At 42.3% G+C, this 21,568-nt stretch overlaps 1 protein-coding gene across 1 annotated transcript in view; it reads right to left on the bottom strand.

The window, feature by feature from the left end:
* Window positions 1-21,568, bottom strand: part of LOC138249108 (gamma-aminobutyric acid receptor subunit gamma-3-like) — a 368,168-nt gene that overhangs the window by 318,815 nt on the left and 27,785 nt on the right. The gene's annotated exons all lie outside the window — the stretch shown is intronic.

Raw genomic sequence — 21,568 nt, 5'->3', positions numbered from 1 at the left:
AGAAAGGTAGGTATAAAGGTAGAGACTGGGGAGGGATGAATTGTCAGAGATGCAGAGTCAGCTGTAGACATAGAGAGGAAGAAAGATTGGGCTTGAGAAAGAGACAAAGACAAGATAAATATAGATATCACTTTAAAAAGGGGCTAGTCTGAATATCAAGGCCCTGAGCAAGTATAGAAGGAGCAATAGCAGTGCAAGGTTATCTCAATCACAAAAACGAGTAGAGGACATGTGAGGGAGGTGCCCAGTTTTGATATTTAGTTTATTTTGAAAATAGTGCACTAGCTAGTAGACTGTCAACACTGAGACTCTGATTTGACAAATGCTACTTATAATTATTAGGGTCATTATGGGTTGAAAGCTCCAGAAAAAAAACAACTATACTTATTCTAAAGATGCAGGGCAAAGGACCAATGTGCTACTGTATCTCTTCTCAGACGTAGCTGGAAATAACATGGTCTTGAGAGAGCGTAACATATACAATCTATTCTAACATGAAATGTTTATGAATTAATGTGTGATAATGACGCATAGAAACTGTAATAGTAAAATGTTGCTTAAATGTGCACTTGAAATGTGACCACGGGGAGTGGCCACCAATGTATACGTGGACTAATAATGATGACTAAAATATTTATGTATAATTATATTGAATAAGTTTATACTAATTATTAATCATTGTGTTATTAAATTTGTGCTGAAATCCTTGTAGGCCTTAAGTTAGCATGAGCCGAAGCTTAGCTGTTTGGCTCTCATATTAAATGTATTTTTCCTATCTTGCAGTGTGCTGACTCGCAAAAGGACATGACCTCTTGTTTGCTTCAAAACTAGAAGCTGAATGTAACCATAATAGATCCGTTCTCACACATTCTTCATTGCTTGTAGGGTGATATTAAAACAAAATGAAACAGTGTTGATTAATGTAATGTACAAGGTCATTCAAACCGGTGAAGACAATGGAGCGACTGACCAAAAGATGTGCAAAGAATTACAGAAAGATGAAATCATACCGGACGTGCCACCTCTGAAGATATCGAACAGAAGAACCAATGAGAGACTTTTAAAATAATATGGGGTGAAAGATAGGTGACCTAATGTGTTTTCTGATAGGTTAAAGATAGTGGGGTATAACAAATGTCTATTAAAATTCTAGGGGAATGTACAACGAAAAAGGGATAAAACCCCATGACACGGGGAGCCATTGAGGTGGGTTAGGGAATGCTATTGATTTTATCCAGAAACTTTGTCACTCCGTTGGGTGACTTAGTGGTTTGCTTAAAACCATCCTCGTCCTTAGATTGCCCATTTTACACTTTACCTCCCTATGAGGGAAGTGCCTTTTCTTTGCCCCGGAGCTGAGTTCTGACTGATGGCGATTCGACTGATGTCCTGAAGACGAAGACTGAACCTGTGCGCTGACCTAAACTTTGGAGGGTAATTATGACAATGAAATTGTAATTTGTCTGTTTGCTTTTCCTTTCTAGGTACCAACTGCTTACTTTTGACAGAGACCATAGATAGATGTTTTCCAAATTGGCGTTCTAAATCATTTTGCATGAAGCCCAACATGCCAATGCTAATCAGTGGGTAGGACAGGTGTTCACTAAACTGACACAAATAGACAAACAATTAAAACTATGCTTTGTTGAACTGACGCGTATTTGACACTCTGCTAAATTGATCTATGTTCACGCCCTGTTATGTTCAGATGTTTGTGATTCCCGCCTTAATGAAATCTTACCAAAGTTGCCATATCGTGACTATGCTATTTTGTTTCTTGGTTTTGAGATTGACGCATCTGCTTATAGAATTGTAAACAATAGGGAATAAAGACTCATAAAATTCTACTAAACTGGTGCGGTTATTCATGACTGTAAGGTCATGGGAGCGTTTTGAATTGATTAATGACTTTGACTAAAGTGATAAGTATTGATGACATTATAGACGTATTGATTGACATATTAATTAGCTATCTCGTCCTAAGGTGTTTCTCACCTGGGTCAAAAGATTCATTGGCCTAAAACGAGTCCTATTGTGTAATAAATTATCATAAAAGGACGCGTTAACAGTTCGGTAGCAGAGCGACGGTTTGGCCCTTTGGGACCCTAGAACGGAGAATTATTGTTTAGATTGTTTTTCTCAGATAATGCAAATAGAAGATATGATACGTTTCTAAATTCACCATGACTTTCCCGGGATCTCGGAGCCTGCCTAAGTGAGTTGGGGATGTTCTTGGCATTTTAGTATGTGTGGTGTAGGATTTGCGCTTGCTCAGCTTATGCATCTTGCAGGTGATTTATGAAGTTTGTGTGTATTTAGGCCAGGTAAATGTTGTTTTAGTAGGAGTAGGTGTACTCCGCAGTATGAGAGTAGGGAAGCCGGCGTACTTCATATGAGTGTGGGGCTTTGTGCTCAAAATTATCCATGTGGTTGGTTGTTCATGTACGGCCCCGTCGTGGTCTAGGAATCCAGAGTATATTGGCAAGTGTAGGAGACACTTGGGTTTATGTTGTAATTTGTGCGGTTTAATTAGGTCAATCGGGTGTGGTTGACAAGTCGGGTTTTAGTCAAATTGTATGTGTGAAACCTTCGATTTGGCAAGTTCTAAGGTGCACTAGAACAAACCATTGACAAGTCAAGAGTAGGATTTGCGGGTCGAATTCTGCTTGCGTATGCGGGAACTGAGATGGAGAGAGTAGCGTCAGAGGCTTCAAGTGAAACCTCTGTAAGGTTCTGAAGCAAATGTGTTACCCTTCCTGTAGTAAACCAGCAAATTTGTGTTGTTGTTGTTGTTAAAGGTGCTCGCAGTAATTTTGCATTAGTTTGGTGTGAATCTAGTGAGTCGCGGATGAGCCGCAAGACTTTGTCAGCTGCAGCGTGTGAGTGTGACGTCAGTGGTGCCGCGCTGAGATAAGTCAGTTGCCGAGAGGGGTCGCGCACAGATTGGCTGCCGTCCGTGAGAGGCAATAGGTTGAGAAAGGTGGGTGAAGAGTGTCCTGGGAATTAAAGTCACTTTCTGATTAAATACAGCAAAAGAAAAGATACAAAGATGAATTTTATCAAAGCTTTTAAGAGTGCTCTGAAAGGAGACGCATACAGTATGGCGAGTGAAGGGGAGCCTACACCGCCTGAGGGTACTCCAGCTTATATAGTTGTGGAGGAAAAAGGTGTTGCGCCTTGCTTATGGATGAAACAGTGGCACAAATTGATGGAAAAGGAGGGATGTTTAGCGTTTCCGGAACACAGAACATTCAATATGAGAGTTCTAGAGAATTTGAGTTGGATGTTAAGTGTACAGAAGCCACCTCTGAGGCCAGCTCAGTATGAGGCTTTAGCAATTTGGGATTTAATGGCTATTAAACAGAGACAAGAAAAATTCCAAAGGAGAATAAAAAGGGCAGAAAAGACTTTAGTAGAAGCTAGATGGGATAATGAGAGCAAAATGTGGAGATGGGGGATAGTTGACGGACTCAAATTATTCCCAGCAATAGCACAGGGAGAAGAGACGCAGGGGAAGAAAGCCACCTGTAAGACAGACAAGGACTCTAATAAGCCTAAAGAGACCAAGAGATCTTGGATTGACAAAGATGATTCAGATAACGAAGAATTTCTAAATCAGTTATTGCATGATCGCCCGCCACCTTCTGCGGTAAGCGACAATGTCCTGAGCACTAGTGCAGGTCCTGGGAACCAGACGCAAGAAAAAGGAGTTACTGATACAGTACAGACAAGTGATACGGGTTCGATACAGAATGGTGTCAGTGTACCCACTGCGCCAGACATGCAGATACAGTTGCAACCTACACCGCAGATACAGAGAATCTATCCAGACGTCCCAGTACTAGAGACTACTACAAATCTGATAGTGCCGCCAGCCCCGATATACACAAAATTGAGGTTAGTGCAGATTGAGCCAACTCCACAATTGCTGCCACATCAACAGCTTATACCAGGGTATAATCCAGCAGCAGGACCTCCATTAATACCTGCCCCGGCTTCAGAGAATCAGACCTTTGGAGTCGCTGCTCCACGGAGTTTTGGACCAGGTCAGACACCTGCTGCCATATCGTTGCCAATTACTGTTGGTCCACTGGTGCCATTATATACACAAGAGAAGCCTAGTATGTGTGATCAGGGAGTAATGACCCAGGATGCAATAAGAGGAGGGTCCATAAGAACTCCCCAGTTAATGGCCCCGGGAGAACAAGCAGTTGAAAGACCGAGGTCTTTGTTAGACCTTAGTCCTGTTGAAGCACCGTTAGAGGCAATGAGACAGGCAGGGCTAGGTGTGCTAACCCCACAGACAATAAGTACGAATGCTTCACAGTCACCAATGATGCATGCAGGGAATATTTCACTGCAAGGTTTTACGGTACAACAGTTAAATGAGTGGTTAGAAAAAACTTACGCTCCAAAAGCCGCAACAACTCTGGAAAAGTTAGAAAGGTCAGAAAAAGATGAATACCTGAACTTTGTGAGATAGGGCGTGGAAGCTGCTGAATTAGTGGAAGGAACAATGGGGGTAAACAGATTAGAATCATACACCGAAGCAGAATTGAGGTATTTATGTCCTAAGATCACTAAAGGAGTAGGTAAGGTACATCAGAGGTTGGCGAACCTGGCAGACAAATACCATATCGATATTGAGAATACCAAACATTTGAAAAGAAGCTACAGGTTAGACTTTGATTCAAAGGACTTCGAGCACATGAGGTCTGCCGGAATGAAAGCGCATCTAAAGGAAATACTGCAAAGTGCACAGATCTGGGGAGCTTTAGAAAAGTGGGAAGGCAGATGGGCAAAGAAAAGAGATAAGGAGAAAAGTGACAGTCTGGGATCAAGTCAGGCTAAAGCTTCACGAAATACGGGATCAGTAAAGATGTTACCCATGAGAGAAACAGCTGGTGGGGTTCTAATCCATGTACCGTGGTCCAGAGGAGACATCCAATCTTTCACAAATGATTATCCCAGGTTGAGGGAGAAGCCGATAGAGTGGTATCAGCAAACAGATAGGTTTGTGAAGCTTGCGAAGTGTCTCTGGGAAGATTTGAATACCTTGTTTGAGATCATTGTTCCGCCCGACTTATGGCTTGAGTGCAAGAGAGGGGTAGACTGGCCGACACAGGAGCCGGAAAGGGATAAGGTGACCAGAGCACCCTCTGAGGAGGTGATGAAGTATTATCACAAAGTAATTGGGTTTTTGAAGCAGAAAGTGTCGCCGAAAGTGACTGGTTGGCAGAAAATCGACCGGACCTCACAGGAGGTTAAAAAATCAATACATGCTTACTATGAGAGGTTGTTGAAGGCATTCAAACATTACAGTGGTACTGAAACTATTGAACCGAAAGACATGAACCATCTCGTGTTCAGATTTGTTGAAGGGTTGAGACCAGAGGTTAGCCAGATGATTAAGAATCATTTGATCTGTTTGCAAGCAAAGCCGATTGATGAGGTGTTGCAGTATGAGAAATACTGTAGTGACGAGATTGAGCTAAAGCAGAGAAAACTGAAGGAGAAAGTTATGGTGATGCAGATAAGGGCAGCGCAGGCAGGTATGCAGGGAAATGGAATCCAGCAGATGATACAGCAGCAACTGCAAGGGAATGGCGTGTTTCAGGCGCAACCGAGAGGCCGAGGTCAAGGTTTTGTGAATCGTAGTCCAGACTTGAATACTGTTGTGGTTCAAAATGACGTACAAGGGATGAAAAAGATGTCACCATGTCACGCGTACGGGGGCTTGGGGCATTGGAAGCTGGAATGCCCAAATATGGTGGAGGATGGTGTCGTTCAACGAAGCACTGATGTCGGTACATTACAAAATGTGAGAGGTCCAAAATTGAGAAGTCAAATTCCGAACTCCCAAAATAACATGGTTCAGATGCAAGGGCTACAGCCCATACAGCAAATGCAAATGCCGCGTGTTCAACCAGCACAAATGCAGCAAGTACAACAGCAGGTTCCCATGGTACCTAGACAGCAAATGCAATTACAATTAGCTCCAATGGGTCAGCAACAGGTGATGCTTCCTCAGCAGGTCACAGGTCAGGTGGTGAGCCAAAATAATACAGTGCAGCAATTCCCATTGCGTGGTGAAGATGGAATGAATGAGGAATGGTCAGATGACAGTTCAGACAGTGAAGAGTGCAGGCTTGCAGCGTCCCTAGAAGTAGATCAGAGGGGACCCTATGTAGAAGGAAAGGTAATGGGTCACAAGGTTTCATTCTTGGTTGATACCGGAGCTACACGCTCTACAGTCAGAAGTGCAGAGGTTCAAAAACTGCCACTTTCAGGGTGTACAATAAGAGTGGTCGGAGTATCAAACCAGTACTTGACAAATCCGATTACAGATCCGGTGCAAGTTGAGATTGGCAACTTCCAGGGATTTCATAAGTTTGTGGTCTGCGATTCAAGTCCAGTGTCCTTACTGGGAAGAGACTTACTGTGCAAAACAAAATGTTCGATTACCTGTTCCAATGATGGAATTGAGGTGCAGAGAAACAGTGATGATGAAGGGGATGATGGTCAGTTCTCAGAGTTAGAGACAGAAACCGCAAATGAAGATTACCCTTTGATAACATTATTCCCAATGCTTACAGTGAACGGTGACGGAGAAAGTATGGTATTTGACAGGAAAGGAAGTGGGACTGATAAAAGGAGTGGAACCAGTTAAAGTACAAGTGAAGCCAAATGCAGTATTTCCCAAGGTGCCGCAGTACCACATGGCACAAGATGTCCTTATTCAGGTGTCACAGATAGTTGCGGACTTTGTAAAGCAAGGGGTTCTGAAGGAGGTATTGAGCAGCCCATGTAATTCACCGATAATGGGTCTAAAAAAGCCTTGTGGGAAGGTTCGAATTGTACAGGACTTAAGGAAAATAAACAAGATTGTGATAAAATGTTGCCCCATAGTGCCAAACCCAGCAGTGATCATGTTTCAGGTTCTGTGTGATGCCGAATGGTTCACCGTGGTAGACTTGTCACAAGCTTTCTTTTCAGTGCCTCTTCATGAGGACAGCCAGTTTTTATTCAGTTTCAAATTCCTGGACAAGGTGTACAGTTGGTGCAGAATTCCTCAAGGGTTTTCTGAGTCACCGTCCATCTTCAATCCGATATTGAAAAAGGACTTAGAATCCTTAGTACTGCCTTTCAGTTCGACTCTAGTGCAGTACATTGACGACTTGCTGATTGCGTCCAGGACAAAAGATGACTGTAGGTATGACACAATTGCCTTACTGAACCATTTGGGAAAGAACGGACATAAAGGGGGTCATTCTGACCCTGACGGGCGGCGGAGGCCGCCCGCCAGAGTTCCCCCCTCCGAAATACCGCTCTGCGGTCGAAAGACCGCGGAGGGTATTCTAAGTTTTTCCCTGGGCTGGCGGGCGGTCGTCAAAAGACCGCCCGCCAGCCCAGGGAAAAACTCCCTTCCCACGAGGATGCCGGCTTGAACTTTGCATTAAGGGTGGTTGATACACTAGATGAGCTAAAAACACTACAGGGTCGTGCTAGCAGAGAGGAGAAACGCAATGTGTACAGAGAGCTGACGACTTATGGGTCTCAGAGGAGGGGAAACTGGTTTTGCCAAACAGTCTTTTGTCACAATTTGCAAGGCTTTACCATGGACAGGCACATATTGGGAGAGTTGCAATGATCAGGTCATTCAAGATTGACTGGTTTAACCCGAAATTCAGACAAGCCGCAGAGGTTACATGTCACAGGTGCATCATCTGTCAACAGATGAATGCCGGAAAGGGAACTGTGGTAACTTTGAGCCACATAGGGAGAGCTGGCGGTCCATTTAGAAAGATGCAAATGGATTTCATTGAGATGCCTGTTTGTGGAGGATTGAAGTACGTGTTGGTGATTGTGTGTGTTTTCAGCCACTGGATTGAAGCTTACCCCACACGTAGAAATGACAGTCTCACAGTTGCAAAGCTGCTGCTTAGAGAACTAATACCCAGGTTCGGTTTTCCGGTCTCTTTAGAATCAGATAGGGGCAGACACTTCGACAATGAGGCTGCATTAGAAATTGAACAGAAGTTGCATTGTAGCTACCACCCTGAAGCATCAGGACTAGTAGAACAAATTAATGGTACCTTGAAGTCGAGAATGGCAAAGATGTGAGCAGCTCCCAATATGAAATGGCCAGATGCATTGCCCTTAGTGCTGATGTCGATGAGGAACACCCCTGATAAGAATGCAGGCAGGACTATCACCCCATGAGATTCTTATGGGCAGAGCTATGAGGCTACCCGCAGTACCCGCAAATGCTCTTGTGAATATCACGGATGATATGGTGTTGGACTACTGCAAAGGTTTGGCTGATGTGGCTCACTCTTTTTCTCACCAGGTGGAAGCCAACACATTGCCACCGATCAGTGATCCAGGTAACACCCTTCAAACCGGTGACTGGATGGTTGTCAAGAAGCACGTGAGAAAGTTGTGTTTGGAACCGCGCTGGAAGGGGCCATATTAAGTAATACTGACAACAACCACTGCTGTGAAATGTGCAGGCGTTCCAAACTGGATACATGCTAGTCACACAAAGAAGGTAACGTGTCCGACTGATGAGGAACTTGAAGTTATCGACTCAGCAAGTCCAGAGAAGGAAGTCTCAGGGCCAGAAAACAGCCAAGGAGAAACTGAGACTGCAGGAGAGCCCACTGAGAACAGCCTAGCCCCTCAAACTGTAAACGAGTTTGAGAGAGGTGACAGTGTGCCTATCTCAGTAGAGGCAGCAGGAGAACTAAATCAAGGAGAGGTTCTCCCAGAAGTAGACGGATACGGGTTAGAGCTTGAACCTGTTGCAGACCCAGAAGAAGAAGAAGCGGGGAAATAGTAGAGAGAGGCCAAAGCACACCGGCATCCCCTGAGCCAGTTGCAGGTCCGTCAAGAGAAAACACCATAGCGCAAGAGGAGGGTGCTGTTCAGCGTCCTGAAAGGACAAGCAGGAAGAAGACGCATAAGGGAGATAACTGGCCAGAGAAGCAGGCTGCGAAAGAAAAGATCATACCAGGTGAAACAATAACAGAGGAAACTGATACATCCCGAGTAGAGGATCTAAGTGAAGGAGAATTGCAAGGCGAACGCAGATTGAAAAGAAAAAGAACTGCAAATAGAAGGTACGCAGGTCCTGAATGGGCATGTGCAACTACATCTGAATGGCAACAAGAATTCTTAGCATTCTATTTTGATCAAGAAGTACCAGGTCAATACTACGGTACCTGAATTCAAACAGAGAAAGAGACTGTGTCAAAGTTGAAATTGAAATTGAAAGCTGGAAAGCTGAGAAAGAGACTTATAAATTACCGGATGTGACACTGATAACCTGAATTGGCTTTGAAACCCGATTCTGACAAGCTGCTAACCTGATTTGACAAAAGGGGTCCCGGAGTGAGTGGAACACTGTAAATACACGCAGGAAGAAAGAGAGACTTTGAAAAAAAAAAAAAAAAGGAGATTTTATATTGTCCTCAAGTTGATTGTTTGCCTCGAGTTATTCTACTATATGATTCTTTACATACCATGGTTTATAATAGAGGTAGTAGCAAGAAGGGTAAAGTGTGTGGTTGGTTAAGTCTTATATTAGGTATTGTGTGTGCAATAATAATTGTAGGTGTGATTGTGGGAACGCCGTGGTTGGACAAGAAAGCGACTAACAATGCTTCAAAACCTGAGGCTACAACACTAACACCGTGGGAAAAGTTTGAGCAAGATACGAAACACTTGCATGAGGGAACTAACTCAAAAGGGGAACTTTCCACTAATGTCTTCTATCGCCTGCTGAATGAATATGTTGAAACCATGGATGCAAATAACTGTTATGTGTGCACAAAGATTCCTTCATCAGTACAAGAAGGGGTCACTTATCATAGCTTACCATTAACCTATGGGATAAGTTGTAGTTTGCTACTAACGAGATTCTATAATCAAGAGCATGTGCAATATTTGTATTCAAATTTGGATGTGGTGTTTTCTTTTGTGCCAGTGATTGAGTTTTTGAACAAGTTGGCTAAAGGAGCATAGTATAAACTTAGTTAGAGGTTTCTTTGAACCGACACTTACATTTGGGACAGCTTATGCACACCGCAACAATCTGACTTGCTTATTAACACCTGTAGAGAAAAGCTTCTTAGATCACACTGATGATAGACGCAAAACGTTGAAAGAGCGACTAGAAAAAGGGGCTAGATAAACGCACATATGCAAATGATTATGCCTTCACTGCAATAAAGACGCAAGGCAAACTAGCTATAGATGCATTACATGTAGGAAGGCTTTGTATATATAGGCCAAAATCTGAACATGACACTTTATTTGTGGGAACGAGTGAATGCAGGCATGTGTTTTTGTTTCAGAGTAAATGGACATTCATGTTAAATGGACAGGACCCAGCGATCCCTGGGATCTATTATATCTGCAGACTTAATGCTTATTACCGTCTCCCTAAGGGATGGTATGGGACATGTTATTTGGGGATAGTTTTCCCAAAGATTTACCAGATTGATGATTTAAAGAAAATACCTAAAACGTCTGAATTACAACATGCTAGACGAAAACGAGAGACAGCGGCTGCTGTCGTTGGTGACATATTTGGAGCCATAATTCCTTCAGTAGGGGTTATCTTAAACTCCATAAAGATTCGAAAGTTGTCTACTATTGTGGATAACATGCTGACAAATTTTACACGGGCTATACTCCTGATGGATACTGAACTTGCTGCGGAAAGAGCTATGACTCTTCAAAATCGGCTTGCTTTAGACATTCTTTTAGCAAAGAGCGGTGGAGTCTGCAAGATGCTCAACGAGCGTCATTGTTGCTCATATATACCCAATAATAGTAAAAAGATTAGAGGTATGCTTACTTACCTTACTAGAGATAGTGCAGATTTGAAGGATTTGAAGGAACCTGGAGTGTGGGAGTAGGTGGGAACAGGAATTGCAAGAGTAAGGAGTTGGTTTAGCAACATTTGGAATGGGGTTCTTGCAAAAATACTAGGGGGTCTATTAATTGTTCTGGCCTAGTTATTAGGTTTATGGGGAGTATGCAAAATTAATGATAAAATTAAAAGGAATTGGACAAAGAGGAATAAGAAGAATGAAGAAAGTAAAAGGGAGAAAATGTTTATTGAAATTTGGGAAAGTTCACACAAGGGACAAGATGTTGAAATGCGCATTATGCGCAAGGTGAAAAATTAAAAGTGAAAGGTCAAAGGTTAAGGTTTGTGTGATGACGAAAGTCATCAGAGGAGGGACTGAGAGAGCGTAACAGAAATAATCTATTCTAACATGAAATGTTTATGAATTAATGTGTGATAATGCCGCATAGAAACTGTATTAGTAAAAGTTTGCTTAAATGTGCACTTGAAATGTGACCACGGGGAGTGGCCACCAATGTATACGTGGACTAATAATGATGACTAAAATATTTATGTATTATTATATTGAATAAGTTTATACTAATTATTAATCATTGTGTTATTGAATTTGTGCTGAAATCCTGGCCTTAACTTAGCATGAGCTGAAGCTTAGCTGTTTGGCTCTCATATCAAATGTATTTTTCCTATCTTGTAGTGTGCTGACTCGCAAAAGGACATGACCTCTTGTTTGCTTCAAAACTAGAAGCCGAATGTAACCATGCTAGATCCGTTCTCACACATTCTTCATTGCTTGTAGGGTGATATTAATACAAAATGAAACAGTGTAGATTAATGTAATGTACAAGGTCATTCAAACCGGTGAAGACAATAGAGCAACTGACCAAAAGATGTGCAAAGAATTACAGAAAGATGAAATCATACCGGACGTGCCACCTCTGAAGACATCGAACAGAAGAACCAATGAGAGACTTGTAAAATAATATGGGGTGAAAGATAGGTGACCTAATTTGTTTTCTGATAGGTTAAAGATAGTTGGGTATAACAAATATCCAATACAATTCTAGGGGAATGTACAACGAAAAAGGGATAAAAACCCATGACATGGGGAGCCATTGAGATGGGTTAGGGACTGCTATTGATTTTATCCAGAAACGTTGTCACTCCGTTGGGTGACTTAGTGGTTTGCTTAAAACCATCCTCGTCCTTAGATTGCCCATTTTACACTTTACCTCCCTATGAGGGAAGTGCCTTTTTTTTTCGCCCCGGAGCTGAGTTCTGACTGATGGCGATTCGACTGATGTCCTGAAGACGAAGACTGAACCTGTGCGCTGACCTAAACTTTGGAGGGTAATTATGACAATGAATTTGCAATTTGTCTGTTTGCTTTTCCTTTCTAGGTACCAACTGCTTACTTTTGACAGAGACCATAGATAGATGTTTTCCAAATTGGCGTTCTAAATCATTTTGCATGAAGCCCAACATGCCAATGCTAATCAGTGGGTAGGACAGGTGTTCACTAAACTGACACAAATAGACAAACGATTAAAACTATGCTTTGTTGAACCGACGCGTATTTGACACTCTGCTAAATTGATCTATGTTCACGCCCTGTTATGTTCTGATGTTTGTGATTCTCGCCTTAATGAAATCTTACCAAAGTTGCCATATCGTGACTTTGCTTTTATGTTTCTTGGTTTTGAGATTGACGCATCTGCTTATAGAATTGTAAACAATAGGGAATAAAAACTCATAAAATTCTACTAAATTGGTGCGGTTATTCATGACTGTAAGGTCATGGGAGAGTTAATAACTTTGACTAAAGTGAAATGTATTGTTATATTAAGTATAGATGACATTATTGACGTATTGATTGACATATTAATTAGCTATCTCGTCCTAAGGTGTCTCTCAACTTGGTCAAAAGATTCATTGGCCTAAAACGAGTCCTAATGTGTAATAAATTATCATAAAAGGACGCGTTAACAGTCTCAATTTGTAAACCAGTTTTGTAGATTTGCTTGAAACCTGTAGATGCTTATAATATGAACAACTGAAAGTATGGTTAATTACTATTTTGCATGGCTATCACACACCGGTTAATAATATTGGGTTTCTTCAGTACATAGAATCCATCTAACCTAGCACGTCTCAGTTGTGTATATCTTGCCTGTATGATGGTCTTGTGCAGGATCCTCTGTATGGGTGGACACACTGTTTGGTGGTCCCTTCCATTTGTTGCAGACAGCAAGGCTTACTTAGCCCACCGCTAGAAAGCATTTTGGTTGACACTGAATGAGACCATCATACAGGCAAGATTTCACAACCAGGAGGTGCTAGATCAGACGGATTCTGTGACCTCAAGAGACCCAATATAATTAAGCTGTGATTCGAAACGTTGGAAATTATGGGGGGATTATTCACAACAGTTTTGAATTCCAGTTCAGTATTTATGCTGGAGTGACGAGTTTGAACTGTGATTGAATATCCACACTGTGTGTGTGTGTGTGTGTGGAAGTGCGCATGTGTGTGTGTGTGTGTGTATATATATATATATATATATATATATATATATTTATATATATATGCATATATATATATGTATATATATATATATATATATATATATATATATATATATATATATATATATATATATATATATACATATATATATATGCTATTTTAATTATTGCACTATTGCACTTATGGGGCCTGTGCCATCTGACTTTCACTGATATATCGTCTAAAACCTACAGTAACGCACAATAAAATTGCGATATAGTAGATGACTAAATATTCAGATGTAATTTTACTTCATGAGGATATTTGAGTGAGTCCCATAGAACTGTAGGTTATTTAAGTGCAAGAAACAAAGCCGTCAGGTAAAAAAACAAGTTGACTTCAGAGATAGAAAGAATGAGGTTAGAACCTTAGGCAAATGAGAACAAGAGGAACAGTAAGTGACCAAATGATGTGCCAAGGTTATATAAATTATGTGGCAACAAATGCAAATCATGCAGCCCATTCCCTGAAATTAATATTTTTATCATTTGGAAACAGAAAAGGCATTTTTGTCAAATCTCTACGTCATTGGTATGTCGTCGAGCACCAATTGTAACGCACAATAAAATTGTGATGTTGTAGATGACTACACATTTTGATGTACTTGTCCCTCATGAGAATATTTGAATGAGTCCCATGGAACTGTATATTATTTATGTGCAAGAAACACAGACATCAGGCAAAAAACATGAGGAAGCCAGAGACAGAAAGAAAGAGATGTGAACATTAGGCTAAGAAAGAACAAGAGGAAAAGTGAGTGACCCAATTATGCACCAAGGTTATATAAATTACGTTGCAAAAAATGCAAATCATGCAGCACATTCCCTGACATTATTTTTATTGATTAGAAATAGAAAAACAATTTTGGTCAGACCTGCAGGCTTCGCAATTATGTGGCAAATGCATAATTATGCAATAGGTGCTGTTGCCACAGAATCACATAAATCCACTGATCCTAATTTTTCCCATTTTTTATTAAGAATGTCCAGGGTGTCTCCATTGTTAGCTGCACCTTGAATAAAGCAGTTTTTTAAACTAACTACACAAAATAAAGATGTAATATAAAAATACATAGCAGGTACTATTGGTAATGTGGCTCAATATTGCCATCTCTGGGTTCTGGTGACATTGACAGGGCCGAATGGTTGAGAACAAGAAACTCGTGGGAGTGGTATTAAAAAAACGTAATAGGTCACTGAGAAATCTAGACATTAAAGTGAAACTATTTTTGCCAATTGTTATAACACTCAGCATATGTTTAAAAAACATTAGAAACTCACCACCTACAAACACAACTAAAGTGCAGTGATGTACCGCTACAGTGCAAAACTCGAATTCAAGAGTACCGAAAAAAGGATATGAGAAAAATGCCTTTTTTTACCTCACAGATTTCATGTAACAATTACTTTACGCAGGGTAACAACACTCATAATAGTCAAGATACCTGAATGTAATTTTACCTTTCTGCACACATTTAATCACTTGCATTCTAATTTTGATTTAAAATATTTGATAAAACAAATACGCATGAAAAATGTAATGTCAAAGCATTAACCATATATGCAAATTTACAGAGAATAATGTTCTATTTGTTACCATTGTTGAGACAGGGGAAGTGCATAATGACTCAATCAATGCTTTAATTTATGTGAGTCATGATCCCTTCCTACACTCAGCATTAGTAATAAAAGGTAGAAAACACTTTACACATCTGCATATGTATATGTGTGTGAGTGTGTAAATATAATATTCACAGCGGTAAAATGCATAATGTGTAATTGTGCAGTATGGTTCTAAATTGCCATTGAAGGCAGAATTCTGAGTTGTTTATAAATTTCACTCAAACCCAGAGATGGCAGTATACAACCATATTGCATGCGCTACTCGTTACTCGTTTTATTACATTTACCTGATTTTAATTCCCTTTTTAAAAAAATGGAGGATTTCAATGCACTCTCTGTGAGAAATTGGGGTAAGGGTTGACTTAGCCCTGGTCAAGCCGCAGCCACAATCCTTGTCAGGGTAAGGCAAAAGCAAACCTCAAATTACCATGTGTTCAACCCTCTGGTAGCTTGGCAAAAGGAAGTCAGGCTTTACTTAGATGTAATGTGTAAAGTATTTGTACAACACTTCAAATGTTAAAACAGTGAAAACACCACATTAAAAAGGTCCCACACCTGGTAAGAAAAATAGAGCTAAATTGAATAACTAAAACAAGACCAAAACACCCAGACTCCAATTAGTAAATCTGTAATTATGAATTTTTAAGAAACGTAATGTAAAATAGGACATAAAAAAAGAAAGCTCCAACCGCAGCTATCTGGTCGCACTGGACCCAGTCAAAGTCAAAAGTTTAGGCCTGCCTTGATGGGGTGTGAGTTTAACACAGTCCCAGATTAGTCCTGCTGGAGGTTTACCTTCATTAGTTTTGTGCTAACAGCCCTGTTCATGTTAGAGAGGGTCGCGGAGAGCAAGGACAGCGTCCGAGAAGTTTTTGGATGGTTCAAAGAGCAGGCCAGGCATCATGGACAGGTAGGCTGGTGCTTCACGTCTGTGGTCCCCTGTGGCGACTCAATGCTGCTGTGAAAAGAAACAGGCTAGCATTGGGTTGTGCTGGATTTTGGTGCGAGTAGCATGGTCTTGGGGCGAATGGGCCCATTTGCAGTTGTAAAGATCCCAGAAACTTGATTTAAGAGCCCATGACCCACATCAAGGGTCCAGGACCGCAGAGGCGCCACTTGGGGGTCAAGAACACCCTGCAGCTGGGTCCAGGAGCTAGTTGGGAATTTTTTTATGTCCCTGAGGCTCAGATCAGGGGGCCAGAAGACTAGCCTTTGGAGTCACTCTGGGATACTGAGTTCAAGATGGAGTAGCTTGTCCAGTTCTTATTTCCCTTGCAGTAGGACAGCGGGCAACAGGGCAGTACAGTGGGGCAGCAGTTCTTTTAGAGCAACAGCCTAGGAGAGTGCCAGTCATTGTAGCAGCACAGTAGTCTTTCTTTCTGGCAGAGTATCTACAGGTTAAAAAGTGTACTGAAGAGTGGGTGTCTGAGGTCTTTCCTTTATAAACAGTTGTGCCTTTAAAGTGAGGTGAAGCTTCTAGAGGCATGCCTTTTTAAAATACACAGATGCCCTGCCTTCCTGGCTTGGCTCCAGACTAACTGTTGGGGATATGTAGCCCTTTGTGTGGAGACAGGACACAGCATATTCAAGAATAAATGGGGCTAGCCCAGCTCCTTTAACCCCTCCAGTTAATGATGGTCCATCAAGTCACGCCTAAGCTCCACATTGTATGTGGTTCTCTAGGAAGAATACACAAAGCCTAACTGTCAGCTACAACTAGTCATGTTATCCAGAGGCAGGCTGCAGGCACCAAATGGTTAAGACGAGAAAATCCCAACCTTCAAAAGTGTGATTTTCAGAATTGCACTTTAAAATCTGATTTCACCATATGTTAATATTTTAAATTGTAATTTCAAAGGCACCATAAATTGACTGATAATATTTTGCCATTTAGAAATTACACTTATTAAATATAATAAGACAACCCCAATGGTATCGTATGGGAGAGATAGGGCTTGCAGTAGTGAAAAACGAATTTAAGAGTTTTTCACTACCAGGACATGTAAACCTTAAAAGTGCATGTCTTGCTTTTTTAAATACATTGCACTTTGCTCACTGGGCTGCCCAGGGCGTATTCTACGGGTGGCTTCTCTGTATTAAAGAGGTAGGTTTGGACCTGTCAAAACACTTACTTTGTCAGGTCAAAATTTGCAGTTTAACTCATATAAACCATCAGTGGTTTTCTCAAGTGTATTTCTTTTCTGGACAGAGAACAGGCACTGTAAGACTGAATGGTATTCTCCAAGTTCCTAGAGTAAAACTTCCAGCAAAACTAATACAAAAATAGTAAAACAAAATCCAGGCAAACCATACAAATCCAATATTACTACCCTCTATGTCAGTAAAATCCAAGGCAAGTCATTACCTATGTTCAGACTTGGAAGGATGTGTGATATACGTGCAATGTCAAAAACTCTTAAATAGTACATATTTGAACACTGTCATAAGGAGAAAAGGAGAAAACACCAACACAAAAGCAACATTATTACCCTTTTTTAAGAAAATGTCCCAGTCAGATCTGCTACCAAAAGGGCAGGATAGGATTGATAAAACATAACTTTTATAATGCAATAAACTCTCTTTTAATAGTACATATTTGAACACTGTCATAAGTATTGTTTACTGCTTCTTCTCACTGAGTACCAGTTTCCTTGCTAGCACTATGAGATATTGAAAAACAAGGTTAGTTCTTGCTGAATGGATTTTGGTTAGGTGTGTACACAAATGTGTTCACCAAAGTGACAATTTGCTTATCTCTCATGAAAAGGTAGATTTCTCTCTATCTTGTTTATGTCAAGGTCCTGTACACACTTTGCCATTTTTAGGGCTGCAGAATCAAAAACTATTGGGAAATGTCAATGAGGCAAACAAATCTATGATTCTGCTTATAATTTTGGAAGTTCTGAAATTGTACATTATTTCAAAATGTGCATGGGAAAAGCAAAAATGTCTACGTGTAAATAGAATGCAAATGGATATCTCATGGTTAAAATGTTTACTATAGTGAAGAATGATTGTTCGTTCAATAATTTTAAATAAATTGTCGCATTACATCACGGGGCCTATTACAAATAGATGCCACAGCTCACCTTCAACTGAGTGTTGGAATTACCTTATTACATTTTATAAGCGTAATTCCCAATGTGGAAGAAATATGTTTGTCACGTTTGGGGTCTCTGAACAATTTTAAATCACAACTTATGGTGAAGTCAGATTTTAAATTGCAGTCCTGTAAATGCCACTTTTAGAAAGTTGTCATTTTCTTTCTTTATCCATATGGTGCCTACTGCCTGTCTCCCTTACACGTCATGGTGGGGTGACAGCTGGGCTTGTGCATTTCCTGTAGACAGCCACACACAAAAAAAGCTTAGATGTGACTGATAAACCATCAACATTTTGATGGACCATCCTGGGCATGATGGGTGGGAGGGGCTAACACACCTGAAAGGGCAGTGTCTTGTCACACACAAAAGAGTTGCACACCCCCCTGTTGTGAGTTTGGAGCCAGGGCAGGAAGGGAGACCCTCTGTCATCTTCAAAGACCCTTCTTTGAATTCCCCCCCATTTCAAAGGCACAACAGTGTATAAGTACTGGACTGCTGACACCACCAAACCAGTACACTTCTGGACCTGCATCTCTCTGCCCCAAAGCTAAAGTGACTTCAAGGACTTGCAGGCTTGCCTCCTGTATTCTGAAGTCTAAGGGGCACAAAAGACTTCCAACACTTCACATACAGCTCCTTGACCCATTGTCAACCAGCTCCTGACCCCCAAGAGGTGTCCCTCCAGTCCATGGCCCTTAGAAGTGGCTTTGTGGCTCCTGAAATCCAGCATTTGGGCTCTTCACAAATTGGCCAGCTCGCACCGGAACCGTGCCATTCTCACAAAGAATCAGCGTTAGCCGCCACACATTTGTCTCTTTGCACAGCAAGCATTGCAGCTCTTGACCCCAAGGCTCCAGTCCACCCGCTCTCAACGTCTGGCCAACTATTCTCACCTGTGCAACACCACCCAGCGACGCTCTCCTTGCTAAGGGGAAACTTTTTTCTTGCAAATGGGACTCTTGCATCAATTCTGAGAAGGTAATCCTTCAGTGGGACTTACCCGGGACAGTATCTGACCCGCACTCCATTACGATCGGCCTGAACGTTTGGATTTAATTCGGTATAGTGAAACCAGATAGCACCATTTGGCACCTTATGCTTTTAAGCACTATATTGCATTTTCATCTTTAACAATTCATATCTTGTCTACTAGCTATTGGGTTTTTGTCTTGTTTCAATTACTAAACTAAGCTCTATTTTTCTAACATGGTGTGGATTATTTTTGTGTGGTGTTTTCACTGTTTTACTGTTTGAAGTGTTGCACTGACACTTTGCACATTGCCTCTTAGGTTAAGCCTGACTGCTCTGTGCCATGCTACCAGAGAGTGATTGTGGTTCCTGCTTGGACAGGGTGCATTCCTCTGCCAAAACCCAATTTCTTTTTTTTGATAAAGAATTTTTATTGATTTTTGCAAAAGAAAAAATAACCATGATACAAACGTCATAACACGATGCCAACGGGCATCCAACATTGGTCGAACCTGTGATCCCAGATAGCACTAATATTAAAGATAACAGATAACATAGTATTCAGGAGCCTAGTGCGGCCTCCCATTTCCCCCATATCCTATTATATTTATTCGGACATCCTCTAGCCTCATATACAAGTTTTTCACTCTGCGCACACCAATCCACTCCCTGTCTCCATTTAGCCAATGATGGGGCATTCTTGGCCTTCCAGTTTGCCACTATGTCCCTCTTAGCCACTAAGCACGCCACCCCAAGGAAAATTCGATCTGGTCTCCTTAGCTCGATGTCACCCATGATCCCGAGGAGGAGGGGTAGAGGCTCTCTCTCTATATTCTCCTGCAACACCTCAGAAATTTCCCCCAGGACCGCTCCCCAATAGGCTACCATGGCCGGGCAGGTCCACACCATGTGGAAGAAGTCAGCTGTAAGGTTTCTGCAGCGAGGGCACTCCGCGTTGGGGCGGAGGCCCGCTCTGTGTAGTTTGTCGGGTGTGAGGTATGCTGTGTGCAAAAAGTAAGTTTGTATCAATCTGAAACGGGTGGCGATCGCCAGGGCCCGCGGGGCCATTAGCGCCTCACCCCATTCCATCTCTTCCATGGGGCCCACCCCTCCCATCTCTGGCGAAGCACCCCCAGGGAGCCCGAGGTGCCGGAGACCAGGGTGCGATATATCTGGGAAACACCTCCCCTACCTAGGCTCCCCATCAATGCCTTGGCCTCCATGAGGCTGCATTCAGGTATGTTTTCCCCCTCTCGGATATGTACTGATAAGGCATTTCGGAGCTGGAGGTATCTGTGGAACTGTGTCTTGTTTAATGAAAAGTTTTTCTGGAGATCTTCAAAGGACCGTATGTGTGACCCGTTCCAGACATCGCCTAGTGTGGAGATGCCTATGTTGTCCCAGTTCCGAAACCCCTCCAAGCCCGCCACCTCCACCAATTGCCTCCCATGCCACAGTGGGGTCTGCTGGGTAAGTCGTCCCCACCACCCCGTCGATTTTTGAGCCGTCCGCCATCCCTGTAGAACCACCCTGGTCACATCTGGTACGTCTCGAGAGATCGGACCTCCATAGAGGGTGTCCAAAATCCGTGGGTAACCCATCGTTTGGAGCTCCAGTCGGTACGCCGGGTCTGTCCACCCACCCCCCGTCCAGTCATTAATCACAAGAACTTGTGTCGCGAGGTGGTAGGAGTGGATATTGGACATGCCCAAACCTCCATCATATACATCCCTCTGGCAGGTTTTGAGCGCTAATCGTGGGCGGGCTCCGCTCCATATAAATTGGCGCACCAATGAGTCCATTTCCCCAAACCATTTCCTAGGGATGGGATGGGGAAAATTTTGCAGGAGGTAGAGGAGCCTAGGAAGGATCATCATCTTATAGAGCGATTCTACCGAGCAGGTTAAGGGGGAGTGTCCTCCAGTGTAGGAGATCACTTCTGATTTTTCTGGTTAACGGTGTAATGTTAAGTTCCCATGACAACTCAGGGAGAAGTGAAATATACATTCCCAGATATTTGAAGCTATTTCTTCGTACTGGAATGTTTTGCTGCCAGTCCACACAATCCCCGGAGCGGTGTAGGGGGACCAGTAGGGACTTGGCGGGGTTCAGGATCAGCCCCGAGGCTTCCGCGAAGAGGCCCAGGATCTCTAGCACGCGGGGCCACTTTTAGCCGGGTTGGATAGGTATAGGAGGACATCGTCTGCGTATAGCGCCACACGGTCTTCTGCACAGGCAGGCCAGGACCAGCCCTCGATCAGGGGATCTCCTCGCAGCAGTATCGCAAGAGGCTCTATCATTAATGCGAAGAGCAACGGGGATAGCGGGCAACCCTGCCGGGTTCCACGGCCAATAGGGAATGGGTCAGAGACCACTCCATTCACCCGGACTCGAGCTGTCGGTTTGAAGTACAGGAGTCTCACCAGGCCTCG

Source organism: Pleurodeles waltl, chromosome 8 (genome assembly GCF_031143425.1).
Source record: "Pleurodeles waltl isolate 20211129_DDA chromosome 8, aPleWal1.hap1.20221129, whole genome shotgun sequence".
Taxonomy (NCBI): Eukaryota; Metazoa; Chordata; class Amphibia; order Caudata; family Salamandridae; genus Pleurodeles; species Pleurodeles waltl.
The sequence above is the reverse complement of the archived record's forward strand: the minus strand, read 5'-3'. Positions and strand labels throughout refer to the sequence as shown.